This window comes from Camelus ferus, chromosome X, assembly GCF_009834535.1.
Source record: "Camelus ferus isolate YT-003-E chromosome X, BCGSAC_Cfer_1.0, whole genome shotgun sequence".
Classification (NCBI taxonomy): domain Eukaryota; kingdom Metazoa; phylum Chordata; class Mammalia; order Artiodactyla; family Camelidae; genus Camelus; species Camelus ferus.
This window is the reverse complement of record NC_045732.1, coordinates 40365486-40375643: the sequence shown is the minus strand read 5'-3', so window position 1 is coordinate 40375643 and position 10158 is coordinate 40365486.

Here is a 10158-nt window from a genome sequence, read left to right as displayed (position 1 = left end):
AAAGATGAATATAGTGTAAGGATGTAGGTCAAGTGGTAGAGTGCATGCTTAGCACTAGAAGTACTAGATACCATGTTCCATCCCTAGTACCTCCATTAAAAAAGTAAATAAATTGTTCTCCCATCCAAAAATTAAAAACAAAATATGGGTGTGTATATATATATATATATATATATATATATATATACACACACACATACTAGAATGTTATTAAGTCTTGAAAAAAGAGAAAATCCTGTGATTTTCGGTAACATTGTTATTCTATGACATGTTATGGTAATTGAAATGATCTAGATAGAGAGAGACCAATATTGCATGATTTCATCTGTGTGTGGAATCAAAAATGCTGAACTTATAGAAGCGGTGAGTAGAATCGTGGTTATCAGACACTCTAGGTTTGTGGAAAGGAGAATATATTGGTCACAGGCTACAAACTTTCAGCTAGAAGGTTAATATGTTCTCGATATCTAATATACAGCATGATGAGCATAGATAATACCTGAAATATATATATTAAAATGCATATAAATATATGTGTTATACTCTTGAATCTTGCTAAGAGAATAGAACGTTTTTTTCTTTTTTTTAAAATTAAACTTTTGGGGGGGGTATAATTAGCTTTATTCATTTATTTATTTATTTTAGAGGAGGCACTGTGGAGTGAACCCAGGACCTTGAGCATGCTAAGCATGTGTTCTACCACTTGAGTTATACTCTTCCCCCATGAGAGTAGGACTTAAAACTTTTTTAATTATGTGAAGTGATGGATGTGTTAATTACCTTGATTTTAATAATTATTTCACAATGTATAGAATATCACATTGTATTCTTTAAATATATGTAGTTTTTGTCCTTCAAAATAAGGAAAATATTGAAGGAAAAAATGAATGTAACATACAGTCGTCCTCCAATCTCAATAGGACACCCAGAGCTACAAAAATCTGGGAATGCTCATGTCCCTTATATAAAATGCCATATATATAATTTATATATAAATAATTTACATATAAATATAGTATATATATAATTTGCCTGCAACTTAAACATATCCTCAGGAATAATTTAAATCATCTCTAGGCTACTTATAATAACTAATACAATATAAATTCTATGTAAATATTTATCAGTACAATGTAAATGCTATGTAAATAGTTACTGGTAAGGTGAAATACAAGTTTTACTTTTTGAAACTTTGTGGAATGTTTTCACAAATATTTTCAATCCACAGCTGGTTGAATCCATGGATGTGGAACCCACTGATACTGAGGGTTGAGTGTATCCTAAGTGGACACCCATTACTAATGTGGAAATGTGGATTTTTTTAACAAATTACATCCAATATTTCTTCACCAATGTATTCTCATAAGACACATGTGTGAATGAGTTATTCCTACCAAAGATTGGTATCATTAACATTTAAAGTAATAGTTAGTCTTACAGGGGTCAAGGAGAATCTCTTTATTAAATCATTTTTACTGTTCAACTCTGTCTAGAGTCAGTCTAGATTCTTTTAAAAATCTTACATACATTTTTATTTTTCCACTAGTCTATTGTTTTATTCATAAAATCCACTAATGTGGTGTTGATTTTTCTCTCACTGTGAAATTATTTTTGACGTATTTTAACATGACTAACTCTTTCTTATAAGCTGGCCTTTGCTTATGGTATCTTGTATAAATATTTTCATATTTTACCTTGTTAAATGTTACTTTTTTATGTTTTCTGATTTTTGTAACAGACTTATTAAGAGTATTATTTTCCAAATGAAGAGTTATTCCTTTATTTCCTTTTTTATTCAATTGTGGAGAAATTCATTTATCAAAAAATTAACTATTTTAAAGTCAACAGTGGCATCTATTTTACTCAGAATGTTGTGTGACCATCACTTCTAATTCCAAGGCATTTCCAGCACCCAAAAGGAAACTCTGTATTCATTATGCAATTTTCCACTTCCCAATTACCCACCCTGCCCCTGGATGCTTTTCATCTTTACAGATTTACCCATTCTGCAAATTTCATATCAATGGAATCATACAGTATGTGACCTTTTCTGTCTATCTTCTTTCCCTTAGCTTGTTCTTGAGTCTCATCCACATTGTAGCATGTATCAGCACTTCATTCCTTTTATGGCTCAATATTATAATATTAGATTTTATGTATGTACCACAATGTCTTTATCAATTCGTTCCTTCATTTGGGTTGTTTCTACCTTTCAGCCGTTGGGAAGAGTGCTGCTACGAATATTATTGTGCAAGTATTTGTTTCAGTATCTGTTTTCAATTTTTTGGAGTGTATATCTAGAAATGGAATTTCTGGATTGTATAATAATTCTAGGTTAACTTTTTGAGATACAGCCAAACTCTTTCCATAGAGCCTGCACCACTTCACTTTTTTTTTTTTACCAGCAATGTACCCGTATTCTAATTTCTCTACATCCTCAGCAACACTTATTTCCTTTATTTTACCCTGATTATAGCCATCCTCGTGGGTCTATAAAGTTCTGCCTTAGATTTGCATTTCCTTCATGATTAATGATAATTTCGTGTCCTTACTGACCATTTGTATATTTTACTTACAGAAATGTCTATTCAAGTTTCTCTATCCTTAAAATTGGGTTGTTTATCTTTTTTGTTGTTGAGTTGTAAGAGGATTTTTTTTAACATATTCTGGATATAGACCCTTAATACATACATGATTTGCAAATATTTTCTCCCATTCTATAGGTTGTCTTCCCTTTCTTTATAACGTCCTTTGATGCACAGAAGTTCTTAATTTTAATGAAATACAATATATCTATTTTTTTTCTTTTGTTGCTTGTGCTTTTGGTATTCTATTCAAACATCCATTACCAAATTCAAGGTAAAGAAGATTCACTCTTATATTTGTTTCTAAGAGTTTTATGTTTCAGCTTTTGTAATTAGATTGTTGATTCATTTCGAGTTGAATTTATCACACTGTGAGGTAGAGGTCCAACTTCATTCTTTATGCATGTAGATATCCAGTTTTCCCAATACCATTTGTTGAAGAGACTGTCCTTACTCCATTGACTGGTCTTGGCACCTTTGTGGAAGTTCATAAGACCATATAGGTTTATTCCTGGGCTCTCTATTCTATACTATTAATTAGTCTATTTGTCTGTCTTTATGCTAGTACCACACCGTTTTGATTATTTTAGTTTTGTAATATGTTTTGGAATCAGAAAGTGTGAGTCCTACAATTTTGATCTTTTCCAAAATTGTTCTGGCTATTTGGAGTTCCCCAAGTCAACATAAATTTTAGGATGAGGTTTTCTATTTCTGCAAAAAAAATGCCATTTTGATAGAGATTGCACTGAACCTGTATATTATTTTCTGTAGCATGGATATCTTAACAATATTAAGTTTCCAATCCATGAACCTGGGATGTCTTTCCATTCATTTGTGTCTTAAAAGTTCTTTCGTCAGTCCTTTGTAGTTTTCAGTATACAGGTCTTTCACCTACTTGTTTAAATTTATTCCTAGGTACTTATTTCTTGTGAATTCCATTGTAAATGAGACTGTTTACTTAACTTTCTTTTTGGATTGTTCATTGCTGGTGTATAGAAAAACAGCTGATTTTGGGTGCTGATTTTGTATCCTGCAACTTTTCTGAATTTGTTTATTAGTTCTAGTAGGTTTTTTGTGTATGGATCTTTTGGGATTTTTAATATACAGGATCATGTGATTTGTGAATGGAGATAGTCTTACTTCTTTCCAATTTGGATGCCTTTTATTTCTTTTTCCTTCATAATTGCTCTGGTTAAAATTTCCAGTACAATGCTGAATAGCAGTGGTAAAAGCAGTCCTCCTTGTTTTCTTTATCTCAAGTGGAATGCTTTCACTTAGTTATCATTAAGTATGATGTTAGCTGTTTGTTGTTCATAAATGCCTTTTATTTTGTTGAGGAAGTTCTCACTATTTCTAATTTTCTGATTTTTTAAATCATGAAATGGTGTTGGATTTTGTCAAATGCTTTTTCTGTGTCAATTGAGATTCTGTGTTTCCTTCCTTCATTTTATTAACGTGGTGTATTGCATTGGTTGATTTTCTTATTTGAACCACGCTTTGTTTATTCCTGAGAAAAATCCCACTTTGTCATGGTGTATAACCAATCTCTGTCTATCTATCTATATCTATATCTATCTATATATATATATATATATAAAATTCATTCTTTCTGTCTATATATACACTTTCTGATTTTCGTGACTCAAGAGTTGTTGAAGTCTTGTCTCCCTCTTGGAGCATCTCCTCATGGGCCATTTCAGTATCTTGTTTCCTCCTAAACACCACTAGGGTACACCAGAGTTCTAAGGTTTTTATAAGGCTTCATATAAAAACCTCCCAGACAAAAGAGCACATACTCTGTGATTCCATTTATATGAAGTCAAGAACAGGCAAAACTAACCAAAGGTGACAGAAGTCAGAATAGTGGTTACTTTTTGAGAATACTGACTTAGAATGGCTACAAATGGGTCTTTTGAGTTATTGGAAATGTTTTATATTTTGATTTAGGTAGTGGTTACATGAGCATATAAATATATATATACAAATTCTCTGAGCTATATACTAAAGATTTATTACTTTATTAAGAGTTATATCTCAATTAATAAGCAAAATAAACAAAACAAACCAATGAACTTCTGTTGTGTATTTTACTTCTTTTACATTCCTAATCAACCAGACGGAAAGATGCTATAATGATAAGTCAATTCAAATCAGTGTGCATCTACCAAGTGTGTATATGATAGACAAATACCAGGCAGAGAAGTAACAAAGAGGAAGTAGTCCCTTCTAGAGGCAGAAGACAGGAAGTAAGGGAATATTTTCCTGAGTGTAGGACAACTAAGCAGGACTTTGAAGAATAAAGATCATGAATTAGACAAGAGTCTAAAGGTATTAGACAGAGCCAAATGTATAAAGAAATGGGAATGAAATAATATAGTAAGTTCAAGGAAAGCCTACTGGAGTAAAAAATACAAGAAGATGATTGTGTAATTTTGGGAAAGGATGAAGGAATTAGAGGCAATAGACAATGCTTGAGTAAGAGGTATATCGTAAAGAATCTTTGAGATCATGCTAAGATTTTATCATAGAAAATAGGAAGTCATTAAATGATCTTAAGTAGGGCAAAATATAGCTAGATATTTATTCTAGAGGGTGTATGAAATGTCAACATACAGTAATGGAACAGGCAGGAGATCAGTTAGAAAACTATTACTGTCACTTAGGAGAAAAATTGTAAGAGTCCAAACCAGGGTATGGGAAGGGAGATTTGGGAATGGAAAAGAAGACAAATTCATGAGATATTCTGAAGGAATAATCATTATGATTTTGTGACAGATTAAACTGTGGAGGTGAGAAAGGGGAAATATGACATGATGCCCTAATTTTTGCCTTGGGAGTATTAGTACTATCAAGAATAAGAAAAAAGTGTGTGGTGCTGCTAATGGAGTGATGAAAAATTCAGTTTTGGCTGTGTTCAGTTTGGGGTGCTGATAAGGCATCCACATAGAAAAAGCCAGCAGGCTGTTGGCTTCATGAGTCTGAAGCCTGGCCTAAAGGCTTGTGCTGGAGATACAGATTTGGGAGTCCTCTGCATATATGTGTTTAATGTAACTCAAAGAAGTGGGTGAGATAGGCAAGCAGAAGTGAAAATAAAAACAAGATTTAGGAATCACCAATTCTAAGGATCCAGGCAGAGTATTCAGGAAAAGAGAGTGAGAAAACAATGGCCAGATATGTAAGAGGAGAACTAGAAGAGAAGGATGCCACAGAAAAGAAGACTGGAAAGACTTCTGAATGTCACAGAGGGTCAAGATAAGGACTGAAAGCAATTCGCTAGCGTTATCAACTAGAGTTACGGTAACCTTTATCACAAAGCATAATGCACAGCCATTCTCACAAATTTCTGCTTATCTACATAAAATTTATCACCATTCTCACTCATTCTTATTTTCTTTCTCTGGGTTAGTGCTTCTCAGTTCTATCTAGACCCTTAAATATTCAAATGCCTATCTGACAATCCTGAAATAAAATACACATAATTTCAAAAATTTTATATCTATAATATGAAACAGAAATACAAAGAAAGTAGTTTATAATGAAGAAAGATGTATTTCATTATGTAAATGTTGGAACATAACACTAACAAACAGATGCAGAAAAATATAGAGAAAGCCTGTAGATGTGGCAACTACCAATGCTAACTGATACAGGTGTGTCATTATGGTTATTTCAGACATCCAAAAGCAGCATTTTTGTAGGGGAAATGATTTTCCAAAATGATGAACATTCTTGGTAACATACCTAACAAAACAAAGTAAGATCTTAATGCTGGTTTACATGGTAGTTGCAGTCTGGGAAAAGTCAGTGTATATTAAAACTTTCTTCTTTGTATATAAAATAGAGTTCAACTCAAGGCCTCGATCAATGTAAACAGGTTTTCGCCTATATAGATATCCAACGGGATATTCAAAAGTCGTATGGGATATAGAAAAATTACTTTTTGTGTAGGCTATCCTGCATATTGCAGGACTTTAGCAACCTTGACCTTCTCCACAATATGCCAGAAAGCCTTCCAGTCATTATGATATTCTAAAATGCTTCTCGCAAACTTTCAAACCATCCCTTGGGTTTATACTATCCTCATTGAAAGCCACTATTCCATTCCTATCCAAAGAAGAAAACAAGTCCTTCCCTTGGCATTGCATCCCCCTCTAACAACTAGGTTTATTTCTTTTCTTTCTCAGTTATTCTGAAATGTCTTCTCACCTAGATCGTCAATCTCTTTTTTTTCTTGTTACCTTCAATACATATTCTCACATTTCTATCATTTGTACATCCTCCTTTGGCTCTTAATTCTCTTATAGTTATCCATTTTTTAAATATTACCTATTTTTTATCCTTCCTTTCTCATCTAAACATCGCCTATGAGTGGTTCATATCAATTAAGCTTCAATTTGGCACCTCCTAGTCACTCTTTCACCCACTGCAATTTGGCTTTCACTTTAACCACACTGAAACCATTCATGCTAAATTCACTAATGAACATAATTCACAAATTAATCATTAATTTTCAGTACTAAACTTACTGAATCCTCTACTATATATGATGCTGCTGTTAACTGCATTTTTCTTAAAATTGGGCATCAAAAACTTGAGTCCTCTCCTCATCCTATTTATCCTTTATCTTTTCATCTTTTTCTAGATAATCCTTTAAATGTTGGTTGTCCCCAGAATTTTCCTTCTCAACTAGTAACTTTCCCCTATATACACTCTCTTCTAGATTATCTAACTTACTCCCCTGGTTCAACTATCATCTTTATGCTGATGGGTTGCAAATGTATTTATCTGCTAGAAACTCTTATTGCAACCCCAGAACTTTACAGATGAATCTTCCTCAAAATGTTGAAAACCTGCTCCTTCTCTTGTATTCTAGATCTCAGTTAGTTTTTTTAACCTAATACTCAAGACAGAAACTTGAAAATCATTCATTATTATTCTGTCTCCACTGGCCCCTATCCCATCTGTGATGGTCTTTTAATGCATAAACTTGGCTATGTTAGATTCCTCAGTTGTTCAATCAAGCACTGATCTAGGTGTTGCTATGAAGCTATTTTGTACAAGTGATTAATGCCTGGAGGAGATTACCCTAAATAACCTGAGTGGACCTGATTCAGTCAGATGATAGGCCTTAAACAGCAGAGCTGAGACTTTCTTGATGAAGAAATTTTCATCTATGAGCACCAGCTTCAGCTTGTGCCAGAGAGTTCCAGCCTGCATTTCCCAAGAGCCTCCTTTGTGGATTTCAGACTTCCCTAGCCAGTATCTAAAATCACATAAGCCAATTCCTTGCATTTTTTAATATATATATATCTTACTGGTTCTGTTTCTCTAGTTGAACCTTGATTGATATACCATCTACTTAGTAATATTTCATCAATCTTTCTCAAATCCATTCCTCTGTGATCCACCCCAGATATGACTGACTTAGTTCAGATCCTTATCATTTTTCGTCAAGATCTTCATAAAAGTATATTAAATAGTTTTCTAAGTCTAATCTCTTTTTACAGCATCCTCCACATGGTAACTAGTAGGATCTATATAAAATACAAATGTGAACATAGTACCCTCCTTAAAAAATATTTAGTGACTTCCTGTTTCCTACAGATTTGCATTTCTATACAATAACAACAAACTATCAGAAAGAGAAATTAAGGCAATAATCTCATTTACCATCACATCAAAAAGAATAAAACAGCTAGGACTAAATCTACCTAAGGAGATTTACCTAAGATATATACTCTGAAAATTGTAAGACATTGATGAAAGAAACTGAAGACAACACAAAAAGATGAAAAGATATACTGCATTTTTGGATTATAAGAATCAATATTGTTAAAATGACAATATTACTCAAGGCAATATACAGATTCAGTGTAATCCCTATCAAAATACCAATGGCATTTTTCACAAAACTAGAACAAATTATTTCAAAATTTGTATGGAAACACAAAAGACCATGAATAGCCAAAACAGTCTTGAGAAAGAAGAAGAGAGCTGGAGGAATCAAGCTCCCTGAATTCAGACTATACTACAAAGCTACAGTAATCAGAACAGTATGGTCCTGGTACATAAACAGACACATAGATCAATGGAACAGAATAGACAGTCTAGAAATAAACTCACACATTTATGGTCAAGTAATCTATGACAAAGTAGGCAAGAACATACAGAGGAGAAAAAGACAGTGTCTTCAACAAGTGGTGCTCAGAAAACTGGACAGCTACATGTAAAAGAATGATATTAGAATATTCTCTAATACCACATACAAAAATAAATTCAAATGGATTAAACACATAAATGTGAGACCAGATACTATAAAACTCCTAGAAGAAAATATAGGCAGAACACTCTTTGAAATAAATCAAAGCAATATATATTTGGATCTGTCTCCAAATGCAAAAGAAACAAATGCAAATAAAGAAAAAAAATGAGACCTAGCTAAACTTAAAAACTTTTGCACAGCAAAGGAAACCCTCAACAAAATGAAAAGACAACCTACTGAGTGGTAGAAGGTATTTGCAAATGATATGACCAATAAAGGGTTAATATCCAACATACATAAATAGCTCACACAACTCAACATCAAAAAATGAACAAACAATCCAATTAAAAAATGAGCAAAAGAACCAAATAGACCTTTTTTCTTCAAAGAGAAAATGCAGATGGCCCATAGGCACATGAAAAGATACTCAACAACACTAACCATCAGGGAGATGCAAATCAAAACCACAATGAACCACTTTATAGGAGTCAGAATGGCTATCAGCTAAAAGAACAAAAAGAACAAATGTTTGTGAGAATGTAGAGAAAACAGAACTCTCCTACACCATTGGTGGTAACATAAATTAGTGCAGTCACTGTGGAACACGGTATGAATGTTTCTCAAAAAACTAAAATCAGAACTACCATATGACCCAGCAATTCCACTCCTGCATATATATCCAAAAAAAAAAAAAACCTACCAAAAACACTAACTGAAAAAATATATGCACCCCAATGTTCATAGTAACGTTATTTACAATTGCCAAGTTATGGAATCAACCTATATGTCTATCAATGGCTGAAAGGATAAAGATGACATATATATATTCAGCCATGAGAAAGAAGAAAATTCTACCATTTCCAACATAATGGATAAATCCTGAGGGCATTATTCTGGATGAAATAAGCCATACAGAGAAAGACAACATTGCATGGTATCACTTAAATGTGGTATCTTTAAAAAATGTCAAACTCCTAGAAACAGGGAGTAGTTGCTAGCAGCTGGGGGGTGGGGGAAATAGAGAGGTTGGTAAAAGGTTACAAACTTTCAACTATAGAATGAATAAGGTCTGAGGATCTAATGTAAAACATGGTGACTATAGTTGGTAACACTGTATTACATAATTAAAATTTGCTAAGAGATTAGAACTTAAATGCTCTCACCAAAAAAAAAAAAAGGGAGGTGATAGATGTCTAAATTAACTAGATGGTAAAACTCGTTTCGTAATGTATATGTATATCAAATCACCATGACTTACTCTTTAAATATCTTACAATTGTATTTGTTGATTATACCTCAACAAAGCTGAAA